Below are 18,661 nucleotides of genomic sequence, written 5' to 3'. Positions count from 1 at the left end.
TAACTAGCCTAGCAAGCCACTCAGTTCTCAAGGCCAATTAGAGATGGGCAATAAATGCTGGCTTATGAGTGAATAAAAAACACATGGGTCTCACCAATATGTGGAATAATTAATATGAATAGCATGGATGCATTTAAGGGAAGCCCCCAGACAAACACACGAGGGAGGAAGTAATAAAAGGATATGGTGACATGGTTGTTCAAAAGGGGTGGAAGGGCTCTAATGGCCTGTTTCTGTGGTGTAAATTCTGTGTCACTCAATGCCTATGTAGAAATTTGTGAGCCTCATATTGATGCTTGTCATGGGCCCAGAAATGATGAAGAATTCATCATTTAATTATGCTGAAAGACTCAAAAAAAACCCTTGGTCACTGGAATAGAGAATCGTCTGATGGAGATTTTAAAAATTCATGAAAGATTTGAGATCCTAAGTAGTGAAATACTGTTTCTGTTGGTTTGGAGAATCCGTAACTAGGGAACATTTTCATCCTTGGAGTGCAAAGAAAAATTAGAAGAGATCTTTCCGCATGGAAGCTTTCCAGAATATGGAAAATCTTGTTACAAATGAGGCAGAGACGAGAGCTGGATTTAAAAGGGAATTGGATCAGTGTTTAAGAAAGAGTATAAATGATTACTGGGAATGGGTAGGGAAATGAGGTTAGATTAGATGGGGCAGAATTTCCTCTTTAGCATGAGCGTAAATCTTTGACTGCACGCAACACCAATCGGAAAATCAGTTGGGCTGCATTGAAAATGTGGGATCTTTCCCTGCCAATTTTCCTCTTTGTGCTTCACTCAGGTGATCCAGGGGAAGATCCATTCGGACAGCTCTTACACTTTGAAGTCAACTTCAGAAAAGAAATCTGGCGGGTGTAAAACGTGCTGTCAGCCGGCTCTCTCACTTTGTGTCACTGCCCAGGGCAAGTTCTAACCCACTCCAGTTCCAGGAAACGGAATGTGAAGGGTTAATTGGGAATCTAATAAATGTTTTCAAATTCATTGAAAGTTTTTGGGAAATTAGTGAAAGGTTGTTTCATTGATTCCGCTCTGTTCCAGTGGGGGAAAAAAGCTCCAATTTTTTGAGCTTTTGTATGTCTTTCTTCCTATCATTCTAGTGGATTTTTAAAATCTTTTTCAAATTTCTAATATCCTTTGTACGATGAGATGTCCTGAGCTGCACGCAATACCCCGAAGCAACGTGGCCTAAACAATCTCTTATATAGCCCTGCATATAAAGCCCAGAACGCCAGGGATCAAATGGGACATACGAGGGAGAAAGGAACAGAAGGTTACACTGACATGGTGAGATGAGGAGGGGTTGGAAGAGGCCCATATGGAGCATAAACACTAACAAAGACCTGAATATCTGTGCTTCCGGCCTCTTGAGCATCCCCAATTTTAATTGCTTCGCCACTGGTGGCCTTCAGCAGCAAAGGCCCTACGCTCCGGAACTTCCTCCCTAAGCCCCTATGTCTCTCTCATTCTCTTTGCTCCTTTTAAGACCTCCCTCTTTGACCAAGCGTTTGGTCACCGGATCCGATATCTCCTCACGGGGCTCAGTTTCAAATTTTGTTTGATAACACTCCTGTGAAAGTGTCTTGCGATGGTTTACTACATTAAAGGCGTTATATAAAAAGCAAGTTGTTGTTGGGCTAATGACGTGTTTCTGCCTTCCGCTGTGCAATGTTTTCAATGACTTTGTAGCTGATCTAAGAGTCAATGCAGGAACTGATGGGAGGCGGATCTAAAGAACGGTGAATAACAGACTCCTGAACATTACAGGTTGTAGTGTGCTTTTTAAAATTGCTGGCTGTGCTGCCATGAGGGAAAAGGCTACATAATCCGACTGACTCCCAAATACTCCGGGCTGAGCTGAAACGGTACAAAATAATGCATTGACGTACTACTATTGAACATGGGTTGACTGTGCACAAGTGTGTGATTCCATTCATTGGTGGGTTTGGAGGTTGTCTGTGTGAGTCCCACAGGTAGCTAAAGGCTGGCCCACGATGACAATGAACTCAGCACTGACAGAGACTATAATGGTGTGACCTTAGGGTGGAGTCACAGCAAACTAACGTCCCTGGTTTAAGCTTGCTCAGTCTCATACAGTGAGATAAGTGAGGAAGTCAATGGAACTAGTAGAAATAAAACTCACCCACAGTCTCTAATGGTCAGCTTACAAGGGGAGGTAACAAAATCACTCCAGTTACATCCTGGCATCCAAAACTTTCCAAGCCAAAGCAAAACTGATCAAGGGGGGTACAGAGGGTGTTGGCAATGCTTTAATGGGGAGGGAAGAGGAATGCCAAAATAAGGAGTCAAGCACAGTTCATTGGGAAGAAAATGTATAATTTCCTACCCCAGTGTTTGCAAGGAGTGCCTGCGAGGAACGGGTGGGGTTGCCAACCTTCCAGGAATTAAAGGTTAGTCTCCTGGGCATGGCTGCATGCAATAAATCATACAAACATTAATATTTCTTTTGCATTTTCTTGAGATATTAGAGATGGTAAAAATAGGTGATTTGACTGGGTGGGGCATTTGCAGGGGGGTCAAACAAGCTACACAGTCTCCAACAGATATTTGCAATGGTGAAACACAAAAGGAAATAGACAGAAACTAATTACTGGGAACTTTAGTTTGGGGTCAAGCTTCCTAAAGGAAGATTTTCTATGGGGATAGTTTATTTATAGAGCTCTCCCTGTGGGGGAAACAAAGTAAATGTTGGCAGTAAGTGTTCTAGATTCATCAATTGTTTGACTCTAATTGTTCTCTTCTCAGGAAGAAGGTTGATGCCCAGGACACATGTTCAAGTGACCAACCTTTTATACAGAATTATATAGAATGCACAGCACTGAAACAGGCCATTTGGTCCCAATGGCCTATACTAGTGTTTACATTTCACATGAATCTCCTTGTACCACTCTTCATCTAACCCTGTCAGCATAATCTTCTTTTCCTGTGTCCCTCATTTGTGCTTATTTAGCTCCCCTTAATCTCTGTGCATGAGGTTAGCCAGTAAGTGGCTCTTTAATGGACTGATTCACACAATCCTTTCCATACCTAATGACTACACACCTGTCCAATTCCACCAGAGCTCAGTGGATAATGATCATGAGCTGTTTTTTCTCTTCCTATGTCAAGGGCAATAACTCCAATCGCAGAGCAGCTATTGCCATTTTGTCAGTAATCTAAGGACCAGAGCCAACGCTTGTTGTTAATGCATAATATGCACTCATTTAAACAGGCCAGCATTAAAAATACACCTCCGCATTCGAAGGATCATCCTCCGCCATTTCCGCCAACTCCAGCATGATGCCACCACCAAACACATCTTCCCTTCACCCCCCTTGACGGCATTCCGTAGGGATCGTTCCCTCCGGGACACCCTGGTCCACTCCTCCATCACCCCCTACTCCTCAACCCCCACTTATGGCACCTCCCCATGCCCACGCAGAAGATGCAACACCTGCCCCTTCACTTCCTCTCTCCTCACCGTCCAAGGGCCCAAACACTCCTTTCAGGTGAAGCAGCATTTCACTTGCATTTCCCCTAACTTAGTCTACTGCATTCATTGCTCCCAATGCGGTCTCCTCTACATTGGAGAGACCAAACGCAAACTGGGCGACCGTTTTGCGGAACACCTGCGGTCTGTCCGCAAGAAAGACCCAAACCTCCCTGTCGCTTGCCATTTTAACACTCCACCCTGTTCTCTTGCCCACATGTCTGTCCTTGGCTTGCTGCATTGTTCCAGTGAAGCCCAACGCAAACCTCATCTTCCGACTAGGCACTTTACAGCCTTCTGGGCTGAATATTGAATTCAACAACTTTAGATCTTAAACTCCCCCTCCCCCCATCCCCACCCCGTTTCTTTTCCCCCCCCCACCCGCCTTTTTTTTCAATAATTTATATAGATTCTTCTTTCCCCACCTATTTCCATTATTTTTAAATCTAAAACTAAAACCTTTAGTCTTTCCACCCCACCCCCACTAGAGCTGTACTTTGAATATCCTGTCTTGCATTCTTAATTAGCACTTTTCTCAGACAAAACCACCACCTTCAACACCTCTTTGACCCTTTTGTCTCTGACATCTTTTCATTATCTGCTCACACCACACCCTCAATGTGTCTCTTCCCCCCCACCCACCTTAAACCAATTTATATTTCTCCCTTGTTGAAACTATGCTTCAGTTCTGCTGAAGGGCCATGAGGGCTCGAAACGTTGACTGATTTCTTCTCCGCCGATGCTGCCAGACTTGCTGAGTTTTTCCAGGTAATTCTGTTTTTATAATCTTTAATACTGTCTATTAGAGATGCTAAGAACAGTTATAACTAGAAACAGGCCATTAGGGACTTGCCCTGCTGCCAGAATGTATGGTTTTTATAAGCACAGACCACTAATAAGTAAAATGATAGATGACTTAATACTCTGTTTTACAAAGAGTGGAAAAAGTGATTTGGGAAAGGAGAAGGGTAGAGGTCATTCTGTTTCCTTGGAATCATCTGCCTTTGTAATGTGCTTGCTGTTCATTTTGCTGTTGGCTTTCAAGTCCAGCAAAAGCCAACAAAGAAATTGCACTCTGAAGAGCTGAAAATTTACAAGTTTAACAACTGCTATTTTACAGCCTTTCTTTTCCACATTAAATCATCACCACATTGCGTTTAAAGGCAGAAATAGAGGTCATAAATATTCACTGTGTTGGCAGGCAGGGTAGACCTGATGTGAAGCAATTCAGTTTGGTAGGAAGAGCACGGGGTGACAATATAAAATAAAGGGGGTGCAGGGCCAGGGGGACCTGGGTGTATATGTGCATAAGGCAGGACAGGTTGAGATTGCGGTTAATAAGGCATACAGTATCCTGAGCTTTATTAATAGGGGCATAGAGTACAAGAGCAAGGCGATTTCGTTAAACTTGCATCAAACATTGGTTTGGCCTCAACTGGAGCATTGCATCCAGTTCTGGGCGCCGCACCTTAGTAAAGATATGAAGGCATTGGAGAGAGTGCAGAGAAGGGAATGCTTCCAGGGATGAGGAACTTCCGTTATGTAAATTGATTTGAAAGATTGGAACAGTTTTCCTTGGAGAAAAGAAGGCTGGGAGGAGATTTGATAGAGTTATTTAAAATCATGAGGGGTCTGGACAGAGTAGATAGGGAAAAACTTCCCACTCCTGAAAGGATCGAGCGCGAGAGGGTACACATATAAAGTAATTGGCAAAAGAAACAATGGCAACATCGGGAAGAACTTTTTCACACAGCGAGTTGTTAGGATCTGGAATGCATTGCCTGAGAGTGTGGTGGAGGCAAGTTCAATTGAGGCATTCAAAAGGGAGTTAAACTGATAACCGAAAAGGAAGAATTTGCAAGGTTATGGTGAGAAGGTAGGGGAATGGCACTAGGTGAACTGCTCATTTGAAGAGCTGGTGCAAAGATGATGGGCTGAATGGCCTCCTTCTGTGTTGCAACAATTCTGTGATTCTGTATGCTTGGCCAAGGGCAGCTTGTCCTCACCTGGTAAAGACATGAGAATGTAATTTAGGATTGCCAGCTCATGAATGGGCTGTTTTCCAGAGGACTGCAGAATCTGACCTCCAACTACTCCACGCTCACACTTCCAACATTGGTCGCTTGACCTGTCCATCCTTGCTTTTCACCATTTGGAAAGCAGACTCTTCATTACCTGGCTGTCAAACAAGCGGCCTTTCATTTCCCTACCCCGGCACCTGTAACATTCTTATAACTGAAAAACAAAAGTGTTCAAAGGAAATGGAAAAAGAAATTGTTTTAAGGAGGCCCCCAGGAATTTTCTCCAGAATTGCTTGCAAGGGTGTCTGGAGATTAATCTCAACTCCTGGAGACTCCAGGTCATCTTAGAGGGTTGACAACAATACGGTGACTTTTTGTGGAGATTCTGCCACTTGTCCACTGTAATTTTGGCAGAAGACTCACAGAATCCCCTGAACCAAGCCCTCGGAGATTTTATTATCAGTGTAGTGGGCCCCCTTGCTGAAGTTTTGACAGGCCGACAGTTACAACTTTCTTCAGCATGCCTGTACTGTACCTGAGTGATGATTTAGAAAGGGATCTACATGACTAAGTTGGCCATCGATTGGTTCAGTCACTTGACATGGACGTTTATTTATGTGTAAAGTTAAGAAAAATACCCTATTTGTTCCTTAGGGTTGTTTAATTTACAACCTGAACTCCTGTTATTGTCCATCTCAATTAAATACTGGCACTCTTGCAGGACAAAGCCTTGTGTGGGACGTGAGTCTCATTGTACAACTTCATCTTTAATCTGTATTTCATCAGCTTTTCTTGGTGAATAAAACATTTCTTTTATCTGCATTGTGCTCATCTTCATTTCTGTGCACCACAAATGTAGGATCGTGTTTCAAAGAAAGTCGGTGATTTGCCAATTTCTATTAGCCAACAAGAAAGGAAGAACTTGCATTTATTTCTTGCCTTTTATAACCCTGGCACATCTCAAAGTGCTTTACAGTCAATGAAATATATCGTGACGTCTAGTCACTCGTAATGTAATGTTATAATGTAACTGCGGCCAATTTCTGCAAAGCAAAAGCCCACAAACAGCAATGATCAGAGCTGTCTTGGTGATGTTGTTTGAGGGATAGCTGGGGAAAATTCCTCTGCTCTTCTCCAAAATAGTGCCATAGAATCACTTCCATTCACTTGAGAGAGCAGAGGGGGGCCTCAGTTTAATACCTTATCCAAAAGACGCCACCCCCTGAAAGTGCAGCACTCTCTCAGTTCCGCACTGAGGTATCAGGCTAGATTTTGTGCTCAAGTCTCAGGTGTGGGATTTGAATCTACAATCTACTGACTCAGAGGCGAGAGGTAGCAATGGCCGATCCTCTCCGCTATGAAGTATAATGGAGATTCCATTCAATTTAAGTTGAATTTGACTTGTATTAGCTCAGCTAGAACTGTGATTTTCACGACTGGCTCTTGGGTGTTGCAATGTTGTGCAATTATTTCCTTAGCAAGAATACCTAGGAAGACTTCCGTGCACTATGTGTAGCAACACTGTAAATGCGCTCTTTATAACCCTGGTTACTATTTTACTACTTAAGAAAATCTTAGCAAAACTGGTAATTAAAATAATTGGTTAATTAAATGGATTTTTAACTGGACTTGATTCCTGGAATGATTTATCAAATTTAAAAAAAACATGGAACAATACAAAGCATTCAGCCCATCAAAGCCCACTCTGTTCACAGAGTGGGTACAATCCACTGCATTACTGATTCTATCTACGCAACTCAAATAATCTCCAGATGGAAAGTCGAGTATAGATAATACAAGAATCCTAAAGGCAATCAAGCAACAACTCCAGAATATACATCTATCCTCACCTCAACAAATTCAACTCTGGTCTACTGTCTTCCATGGCCAACACTCTTGCTCCTGTTTCCCAGTCTCAAAGATGGTATTTTATGGAAAATCTGAATATCTGAGTCAACAACAAAGTAGCACCTTTAACTTAGTTGATATTCCAGGGTGTTTCTCAGAGGGAGAACGAGTTGATGAGGAATGGTACAAAGAGCGATAGGGAGATACCCTTCCTAACAGCACTCTGGGTGTTCCTAGGATACATGGACTGCAGTGGTTCAAGAAGATAGCTCACCACCACCTTCTTGAGGGCAATTAGGGATGGGCAATAAATGCTGGTCTAGCCAGTGACATCCACATCCCATAAAAACCTGTCTACACTCATCCTCCAAGCCCGTTCCCAATCAGATATTTTTGCAACTACATTTTGAAGCAATTAATCAGCTTGGTATCAACTTTTTTTTTCATGCGTTGGCCCATGTATTAACCAATAATTGTTCCTTAAATTGCTAGTGTAGTTGTACTTGAAACTGTATTGCCACCAGAGCTATTTCAGGTTGTAGTTAATACAATGGCCTTGAACTTCTATGGGGATTCTACTGGTCTGCTGCTGGAGCTATTGGCAGAGCTTCTGCAGAACTTCAAGACCAAAGTCTGGTGCAACACCAGCTTGTAGGTGGCAGGAATTTTGCATTTTCAGTTCAGCTTTTTATAAGTGAAAAAATGTTTAAGGGGAAAGTCTGCTGTGGATGGAATGATGTCCTCTGATTTTGTCCATTAAATTGGCTTGCAATGAGAGGCTGTAAACAAAGTACACAGAGAGCAGAAAATCTATCTTGGATAACCCCGGACTGAAATTATGATCTGAGATAAAGAGTTAATCATGTGAAATTGATTTATATGTGGTAAATAACTATGCAGTGAAAAGAATAGATTTGTATGGATAAAGTTCATCATTGGATTGAATTCTTCTAACAAGTGCTCTAAAGTGCTCTCTATTGTGCTGAAACCCTTACAGCAGAGCCGCTGTGTAATGGTATTCATTTATCTATGCTTTGTAACAAGAATGAAACTGATTGCTGCTGTATGCCATGTGCTTTGAGGAAATAATGATGATGCTCAGTTTATAATATGGTTTCTTGTCTCCTAAGGAGCATGGTTAAAAAGCAACGTGCCATTTGAATGTGCACCACTTAGGGATAAAGACACTTGAGAGCCACAAGTAATTAGAAGGTGATGGTACACAGGACAATGCTATATTGTCAGCATACTCAATTTCCAGTTTGCATATCTCATCAGAGTTGCTATGTGCAGCTTTCATGGGTTGAATTTACAAAAACCAAACACTCATGTCAATCAGTTTGTTCTTCAGATCACAGCTTGAATCGCTAGACACACTTGCTCCTTCCCACTGGGTAGGGTTTTTAAAAATACTATATCCTGTTCAATTGCAACCACAAGATGATAGTCAAGTGGCTACACTGTGCCCTTCATCTAATGCAACCTCGGTAATGTTGTTTTCAGAACTAATTTTGTGCTTGTACGAATGTTGCAATCGTACTTACATGCCGCTTAGTCTATACTAATAACAACATCAACTTGTATTTATATTACATAGGATTAAATGGCACAGAAACAGGCCATGTGGCCCAATCAATCTATGCCAGAGTGCACGCTCCAATCGAGCCTACTCCCGTATATATATCTTCCACCACAGGCATCTATTCCTTCTCCCTCATATGCTTTCTGGTTTCCCCTTAAATGCTTCACTATTTGTTTCAACCACAACCTCTGGTAGCGGGTTTCACATTCTCACCACTCTTTGTGTGAAGAAGTTTCTTCTGACTTCCCTATTGGATCTCTTGGTGACTACCTTATATTGACGGCCTCTAGTTCTGCTCTTCTCCACAAGAGGAAACATTCTCTCTGGATCCACTCTGTCAAAACCTTCCATATTTTTAAAGACCTCTATTAGGTCATCCCTTAGCCTTCTTTTTTCAGGAGAGAGACCCAGCCTGTCAATCATTTCCTGATATGTATACCCACACATTCCTGGTGCCATTCTTGTAAATCTTCCCTGCACTGTCTCGAATAACTCAATTTCCTCTATATAATGTGGTGACTAGAACTACATGCAGTACTCGAAGTGTGGTCTAACCAAGGTTCAATGTGCAGGCTGCACATAACTTCCCTACTTTTCTATTCTATCCTGGAAAAGCTCCCTGAGACACAGAGCTGCCTCAGGGAGATGAAGAGTTCAAGGATTAAAAATAAACAATTTTAAATCGTTAAAAAACATGTCCCCTCATGTGACTCTGTCACACGAGCAGGGACATGTTCTTAATGAAATGTTAAAATTTATATTTTATTTTTAATTGCTGTTGGAAACCTCATCCTGCCCATGGATGAGGTTTCCTAAATAGTGCATTGGCCGCTTGGCCTTTTCGCCTGCCTGTCAACCGTAAGGTAGGACGGACAGTGAAAAATAACATTTAGTTAAATCTTTAATGGCCTTAAAAGACCTTTTAATTGTTGGCAGGCAGGCTGCCAACTCGCGCGCTCTCCTGCCGATTGAAATATCGTGCGAGTGCGCGATGATGTCAGGATGCTCGCGCGACATCATCACACGTCATTTTACGCTTGAGCATTTTTACACTCAGCATGTGCCCGCCCGCTCAGCAAAACTTCCAGCCCTAAGTATTTGGTTTGCTTTTTTCTGGCTGACCTGACCCAACCTTTAGTGATAAAGAGCATTTAATGTATAAAATGTCCCAAGACGCTTCACAGGAGTGATTATCAAACAAAATGTGACACTGAGCCACAGTAGGAAATATTCACAGAATCTCAGAAATTTAACAGCACAGAAGGTGGCCATTCAGCCCATCGTGCCTACGCTGGCTCTCCAAATGAGCATTATGACCTGGTGTCATTGCCCTGCCTTTTCCCTGTACCCCTGTACATTATTTCTATTCAAATAATCATCTAATGCCCTATTGAAAGTCTCGATTGAGGCACATTAATGCATATTAGGGCAGGAGACCAAAAGCTTAGTCAAAGATGTAGGTTTTAAGCAGTGTCTTAAAAGTGAAGGGGGAGTCAGAAAGACAGAGAGGTTGAAGGATGGAATTCCAGAGCTTAGGACCTAGGCAGCTGAAGGCACGGCTGTCAATGGCAGAACAATTAAATTAGGGGATACACAAAAGGCAAGAATTGGAGGGGAACAGATGTCTTAGATATCTCACAAAAGCTGTTTTTTTTTTAAACTGAATTTCAAATTCTCAAATTGCCAAGGTGGGATTTGAATTTACACTATCTCAGTTAATAGTTAAGCCTTATTGGCTACTAACATAACCAGGACACAACTCATTCTGTCAGACCATGTTCCATTGCATTATCTGCAGCCAAGTGAGTAGAAACCCAGTCCCTAGAGACAGAGCTACTCCTCCAGGCTTCATTCGTGTGATAGGCTGACTGGTAGGGTTGAAAGCTGACTAACGCATCCCATTGGATCCCCGAGGAATCTTCCAGTCCCACCAGCAGCAGGAAGCTCGGCAAGCGGGGGAACTTAATTTGCGGGGGGGGAAGCCAAAAATCAGTTTCCCGATGGCGGGATGAGCTTTAGCAATTAAGTTCTCAGGACTTTAAAGGCTTCGCGCTGAACAATGTCAGGAAACTCCTTTGCAAGCATCAGCATGTCACACATGCTCATTAAAGGGCCAGCTTGCCGGAATTAAGCTCCTCCTCCAGAATGTTCACTTTTACGATTGCACAGAAGTGGTGTGCACCTGGTGAGGCAGACCTCTTCCACGGTCAGTGGTGAGATATAGACGGGCTGGTCAGATGGGCTGATCGGTGGCAAATGGAATTTAATCCGGATAAGTGTGAGGTGATGCACTTGGGCAGGACAAGCAAGGCACGGGAATATACGATGAATGATAGGACCCTGGGAAATACCGAGGATAAGAGGGATCTTGGTGCGCATGTCCACCGGTCCCTTAAGGTAGCGGGTCAGGTAGATAAGGTAGTTAAGAAGGCATATGGGATACTTGCCTTTATTAGCCGAGGCATAGAATATAAGAACAGGGAGGTTATGCTGGAACTGTATAAAACGCTGGTTAGGCCACAGCTAGAGTATTGCATGCAGTTCTGGAATCCGCATTATAGGAAGGATGTGATTGCACTAGAGAGAGTGCAGAGGACATTTACCAGGATGTTGCCTGGGCTGGAGAGTTTTAGTTATGAGGAGAGATTGGATAGATTGGGGTTATTTTCCCTGGAGCAGAGGAGATTGAGGGGGGACATGATTGAGGTGTATAAAATTATGAGGGGCATAGATAGGGTAGACAGGAAGGAACTTTTCCCTTTGGTGGAGGGATCAATAACCAGGGGGTATAGATTTAAGGTAAAGGGCAGGAGGCTTACAGGGGATATGAGGAAGAATCTTTTCACCCAGAGGGTGGTGGGAATCTGGAACTCATTGTCTGAAAGGGTGGTAGAGGCAGAAACCCTCATAACATTTAAGAAGTATTTGGATGTACACTTGCGATGCCATGGCATACAAGGCTATGGGCCTAGTGCTGGGAAATGGGATTAGAATAGTTAGGTACTTGTTTGACCAGTGCAGACTCGATGGGCCGAAGGGCCTTTTTCTGTGCTGTAGACCTCTATGACTCTATGAGCTGCTGCTGCATTGTCCTTTCAGGGAGGGTCTGTAAATGCTAGCTGATGCTTGAGGCTGGGTGGTGGCGGTGCAAGTTGCGTGGGGGATGAGGGAGGAAGGGTGGAGCAGTGGCTGGGCAAAGGTGGAAGGGATAAATATGGTGCCCAGACCCTCGACCCCATGATGTAATGGCGGGGACAGTGACTTCCTGCCTGCCCCAACTGCAAGAATCGGTGAGCTACGCGCGGGTGCGTACTTAATGAGCTGAATGGCGCAAGATAGCACATGGTCAGCCCTCTCACCACCGCACACCCCACACCCCAGCAGAAATCACTTCCATTTCTGTGTCGGGCACCAAACTCCAGAATGGAAGATTCCGGCCCCCTGTGACTATCTTTCATGCGTTACATTGATCCCTCTGTCTAAATTTTGTTTAACTCATCAACTGATGTATTAATTCTTTGAAATGTTAAGTAAGCAGAGAAATCTGGACAAGCACACAGAATTGTATTGTCTTAATGCAGAGTCGTTCGTATTGTGCAGTGCTGGTCTTATATGTTGTGTGAGTGCTAATAGGGGGATGAACTTAAACAGGTCACAGTCGATAGCAGGGAGATTCCAGTCAAAGAATGTGTGTCACCTGTGCTCAGTTGGTAGCACCATGAATTACAAGGTTTTGGGTTGAAGTCCCACTCCAAGATTTGAGGACAAAAATCAAGGCTGACACTCCAGTGCAGCGCTGAAGGGATGCTGCACTGTTGGAGGTGCTGTCTTTTGAACCAAGGCCCCCATCTGCCTGCTAGTGTGGATGTAAATGATCCAATGGCACTTGGAATCATCCCTGGTGTCCCGCTCAATATTTATCCCTTAATCAATGTCACAAAAAGCAGATTATCTGGCCATTATCATAATGCTGTTTTTGAGAGCTTTCTGTGTGCACACTGGCTGGGCTGCCACGTTTCCTACATTACAACTGTGGCTACCCTTCAAAAAGTACTTAATTGGCTGTAAAGCACTTTGAGATGTCCGGTGGTTGTGAGAAGCGCTGTATAAATACAAATCTTTCTTCTTTTGTTTTATTAACAGCGAGCCCTGCCCGATTCAGCCTGAGATGTTGGTGATGGCAAGACTGAACCCTCATTAGAGAGACCAGAAGATGATGGCTCCCATTGGACTAATTTTATTTTTAATATCTGGACACCAGGATCATTGGAAATGCCAGTGTTCGTTTCATTAAGCACCTGAGTGCTATAATGGAAGAAATACGACCCAGTTGCGAATATATTAAAATTCAAGATTAGAAGCAACACCTTCCCCAGGGTACAGTTCACATGAAGATTTTCAGTTGAAGAATGGTAAACTCTGGCTGCCAACCTTTAGGCTCAACACTGGCTTCTGGACAATTAGGTTAAAGCATCGTAGTTGGTGCTCACAGCATTTGCAATGCAGAAAGAGGTCAGTGTAAGCACTTTGAGGGAGTTGCCTACTTAGTCCATACCCTTTGAAGCTTTTAAATATAAAGGCTGTTATGGATTTTGGTTCTGTCAGTGTTGCTGGTGGGGCAGCAGGGAGGGAAATGGGGCATTCCTTCAACCACCTAAACTTACAAGAAATCTTCCTAACCCCTCTCTTCGAACTATTGAGGATATTAAATTTATGTCCTCCAGTTACTGGTTCACCAACCAGCAGAAATACTTTCTCCCAATTTACCTTCACGATGCTTTTGTAATTTTGGACATTTTCTCTGGTGTTAAATAACTTAAAAGAAAATTGTCTCCATTTCTCCTATAAGACCTTAAGATGGAGGAGCAGAGGTAGGCCATTCGGCCCAGCCACTACAGCCCTCTGCGGTAAAGAATTCCACAAATTAACTACCCTCTTGGAGAAGAAATTCCTCCTCATCTCTGTTTTAAATGGGCGACCCCTTACTCTGAGATTATGCCCTCTGGTCCTAGACACTCCCACAAGGGGAAACAACCTCTCAGCATCTACCCTGTCAAGCCCCCTAAGAATCTTATATTTTCAATAAGGTCGCCTCTCATTCTTCTAAACTCCAATGAGTACAGGCCCAACCTACTCAACCTCTCCTCATAAGAAAATCCCTCCATACCCGGAATCAACCTAGAAAAACTTCTCTGGACTGCCTCCAATGCCAGTATATCTTCCTTTAGGTAAGAGGACCAAAATTGTTCACAGTATTCTAGGTGTGGTCTAACTAGTGCCTTGTATAGTTTTAATAAGGCTTCCCTATTTTTATACTCCATTCGCTTTGAAATAAAGGCCAATATTCCATTTGCCTTCCCTATTACCTGTTGAACTTGTATGTTAGCTTTTTGGGATTCATGCGCAAGGACCCCCAAATCCCTCTGTGCTGCAGCCTTCTACAGTCTTTCTCCATTTAAATAACATTCAGCTCCTCTATTCTTTCTGCCAAAGTGCATAACCTCACATTTTCCCACATTATATTCCATCTGCCACTTTTTTGCCCCCTTACTTAACCTGTTTATATCCCTCTGTAGACTCTTTGCGTCAACCTCACCACTTGCCTTCCCGCCTATTTTTGTTTCATCCGCAAATCTGGCGATAGTACAATTTGGCGATACTCCTCTAGCTCTACCACATTGTGATGGAATTACAGGTTTTCCAAACTGTTATTTCCTCCTCTTCCTGATAGGTTGTTGTCCCTGGGAAGTATCTAAAGACTATCATTTGTATCTTTATTCTGGGAGATCATCCACTTTTAAACACAACCAACTCCAGGGAAATCCAGGTTTGCAATACAATTCTGATTCAAGCAGAGAATTTCAATGGATTAAATCGTAACCATGCATTCCCGCAACGTAGAGCACCATTGGCCCAAACTCTTTCTTGCACACTTCATGCAGTGGTTCAGCTAGTAGCATCCTTGCCTCTGTTAGAAGGTTTTAGGTTCAAGTCCCACAGCTGAGACTTGAGCATGAGATCTAGGTTGACATGCTAAGAGCAATACGGAGGGAGATGGTCAATGTTCATCCCTCCAACACCCTCAGTTAAACATTATTCTATTGCTGTTTGTGGATTGCTATGTGCAAATCAGCTGCCAATTTTCTTACTTTATAACAGTGAGTACAATTGAAAAGCACTTCAATGGCTGTAAAGCACTTTGAAGCATCGTGAAGTTGTGAAAGGCGCTATATAAATGCAAGTTGGCCTAGCCAGGGATACCCACATCCCTTGAACGAATGAAAAAAAAAAAGTTATTTCTTTCTTTATCCTGCTCTGGGACCTATTGTTTTACTAGGGGCCATCAGTAACAGTGTGAATAGTGAGACACCCTCCGCCTCAAATGTGACCAGTTGGATTCCCTTCCTCTCCAGTGGGACAATTTGCATGATTGTGATACTGGGACTTTGAGACAAGAGCTGGATGATCATGGGCTCAGAAATGCAGCTCCAGGCAATCGCTTTAGTGCTGCCAACACTGGTGATGGAGGAATTCATTTTGATTTATGTTGCTGTGTCATATAAAGGCTTTGTCAAATGTGTCACCAAGTCTACGTCACGTCAAGGTATAACTTAAATAAAAATTTGTCTCAAAATAAATAGTGAGACACCGGTACACTGAAATGATTGCTTCCTTCTTGGCATATATTCTAAGTGCTATAATTCACTTGTGACTGTCAGTACTCTAATGGACCTGAGGACATTCCACATTCATCTTTGACTCTGAGGAACGCTGTGGCTAATTGTAACACCCATAACATGGCCTGTATCTGTGATCGGTTAACTCACCACAAATCAAGGATCAAACCCGAAACCTTCCTCAAAGGTCAGCATCACAGTGCGTAGTGTCTTTACTCAAGCAGCTAGTGGGGGCGAGAATTCTGAAGTGCCCCCCCATGGGCAATGGAAACATTGGAAGGGGATTAGGGCCCCTTGAGCCTGTTCTGCACCTTTCAAGGAGATTATGACTGAACCATTTTCTACTCCCCATCTCACCTATCTGCCTTGATTCCCGGTCCTTTAATATCATTGACCAGCAAAAAAATGACTGGCCTCAGATTTAAAAGTATTAATTGAGTTGAGTTGGCAAATCTATTGCTTGGTGTGGCAGAGAGACCCAAACTTGCTCTTTGTTTGGGAGAACAAACAAAGCAATAGATGCCTCTGGAGTGCAGATATATTGGAGGGCCGGCAGAGGTTACAGAGAAAGTGAGGGGGAGGGGTGTGGTGGTGGTGGTGAGGCCATGGAGGAACCTGAAAATTGCTGAGTATTTAAAAATCGGGGTATTTTAAGGGAAGCCAGTGTGGATCAGTGAACACGGTGGGAATCGGTGAACAGGGCTTGATGCAGGTTTGGATGCAGGCAGCAGAAGCAAAACGCTGGGGGGATGTTGGAAATTTGAAATGAAAACAGAAAATGACCTTCTATCTTCCTGATTTCCTTTTGAGTCCTGGTGAAAGGTCACTGGCCTGAAACGCGAACTCTGTTTCCCTCTCCGCAATTGCTGCCAGGCCTGCTGACTATTTCCAACATTTTCTGTTACATGAACATAAGAAACAGGAATAGGCCATTCGGCCCCTCGAGCCTGCTCCACCATTCAATACAATCATGGCTGACCTTCTGTCTCAACTGCACTTTCCCGCCCACTCCTCATATCCCTTGATTTCCCGAGGAATCACAAATCTATTGATCCCAGCCATGAATATATTTAATGATGGAGCATCTATAACCCTCTGGGTCAGAAAATTGCGAAGATTCACAACCCTCTGAGTGGAGAAATTTCTCCTCATCTCAGTCCTAAATAATCAATCCCTTATCCTGAGGATGTGCCCCAACTCCTGCTCCCCTTCTAGATTCCACAGCCAGTGGAAACAACTTCTCAATGTCTACCCTATTGAGTCCCTTCATGTATGTTTCAAATAGATCACCTCTCATTCCTCTAAACTCCAGAGAGAATGGGCCCAATTTATTCAGCCTGTCATCATAGGACAACCCTCAGATCCCAGGAACCAATCTAGTAAACCTTCACTATACCACCTTGAAGGAAAGTATACCCTTCCTTCAATTTGGAGATTGAACCTGCGCACAACACTTATTATTACAGAACAGTTATTATGAGGGCAAATGGCTGGTAGGCCTTGTGTTTACAGAATGTGGCAGGCTGGCCTGGGGTGTGTTGGAACAGTCAAGGCTAGTGGTAACAACGGCATGGATAAGGGTTTCAGCAGTAGATGAACTGGGGCGGAGTCGGGCGATGTTACGGGAGTGGAAATAGTCCAGTCTTAGTGATGGTGCAGATATGCAGTCGGAAGCTCACCTTGGTGGATAAAGTGGTAAGTAATCCACAGTCACCTTGAAACAAAGACAAAATCCATTTTTCTCCATGTGCTGTACAAATCAGTTACGTTTTGACAGGAATGCATTCCGTTTCTGTGGTACATTATGTAATATTGATCGGGATATTCATGACATAGGGAATCTTAAAAAAATATGAACATTTATATTTTAATCCATCAGTTTCAAAACAGACTGTGGGGTTCAAAGGTCTAAAGTGGAGTTCTTGTGGGTCTCACATGCTATTGGATTAGACAGTTTTTTTGTAGGTAAAGCAAAGTTTAGCTTACTTTAATTTAAGATTATGGCTCATTTCAAAAGGGATTTTATTTCCTGACAGAAGTCAGTAATTTACTGTCTCTCATTCCGCATTGCCCCAGTCAATCCTCACCTTCCTGTTTCGACATATATTACTGGAACTGTCATATTTCATCTCACAATGTCAAGCTCTGGGTGATGAGCGGTAATTTATTCCTGATTATAATTACAAAGGCATTAGACGTGACCGGAATTTCACTCCTGCATTTGAGGAGCGTACCCTGTGGAACAAGTGCCATCTTATACCACATATTCTGCAAACATTTGGACATCTTTGCTGCCATTTTTGAGACCATTCCTCATGCATAGCCTAGATAGTGAGTGTAGGCAAATGAACCATCCATGGAGGGCAAGATTGAGCTCTTGTTGTCAGCTGATGTCCAGCGTCCAGTGGGAGTCACTGGCGGAAAGCAGGAGTTGGAAGTCTTGTTCATTTTAACCCTCAGGCTTATGGCACTGAGGCCAGATGTACATCTTCATTGCTGCCATAGCCAAGGTTGGCATAGCCAAAATATCAAAGCCAGTCCTCTCCAATCTATATGGCCCAGTCCAACACCATGCATCCTCTGAACCATTAGGGTAGACACTGTATGTTCCCTGAAGTAAAGTCAGTGCTGCCAGCATTGAGCCCACTTCTTCAGGCCACAATACTGTAGCATCTTTTTCACCATGGCCCAACCCTCAGACCCTGAATTTACCAAATGGAGAGCAAGCTGGACCTTATAATTCCTTCTTTGTAAAATAGAAGGTTTAGAGGTGAATGGGTTGTACAGCACATATATGGGGAATTAGAAATAAAACAAAATACTGGAAATACTCAGCAGGTCAGGCAGCATCTGTGGAGAGAGAAGCAGAGTTAACGTTTTTGGTCCAGAAGCATTGGGCCGAATCTTCTGCTCTCACTGGTGGTGAGCTTGGAGGCAGGAAGGGTATTTATTTCGGACAGGAGGTGACATGTCTGAACCCCGCCTCCACTGGAATTAAGTTCCGGGCAGGAGGGCCCATGGTTGACGTT

At 43.3% G+C, this 18,661-nt stretch overlaps 1 protein-coding gene across 1 annotated transcript in view; it reads right to left on the bottom strand.

The window, feature by feature from the left end:
* LOC144667842 (plexin domain-containing protein 1-like) overlaps nucleotides 1-18,661 on the bottom strand; it is a 243,499-nt gene that overhangs the window by 2,123 nt on the left and 222,715 nt on the right. The window lies entirely within an intron of this gene.

This window comes from Cetorhinus maximus, chromosome 25, assembly GCF_964194155.1.
Source record: "Cetorhinus maximus chromosome 25, sCetMax3.hap1.1, whole genome shotgun sequence".
Classification (NCBI taxonomy): domain Eukaryota; kingdom Metazoa; phylum Chordata; class Chondrichthyes; order Lamniformes; family Cetorhinidae; genus Cetorhinus; species Cetorhinus maximus.
The sequence above is the reverse complement of the archived record's forward strand: the minus strand, read 5'-3'. Positions and strand labels throughout refer to the sequence as shown.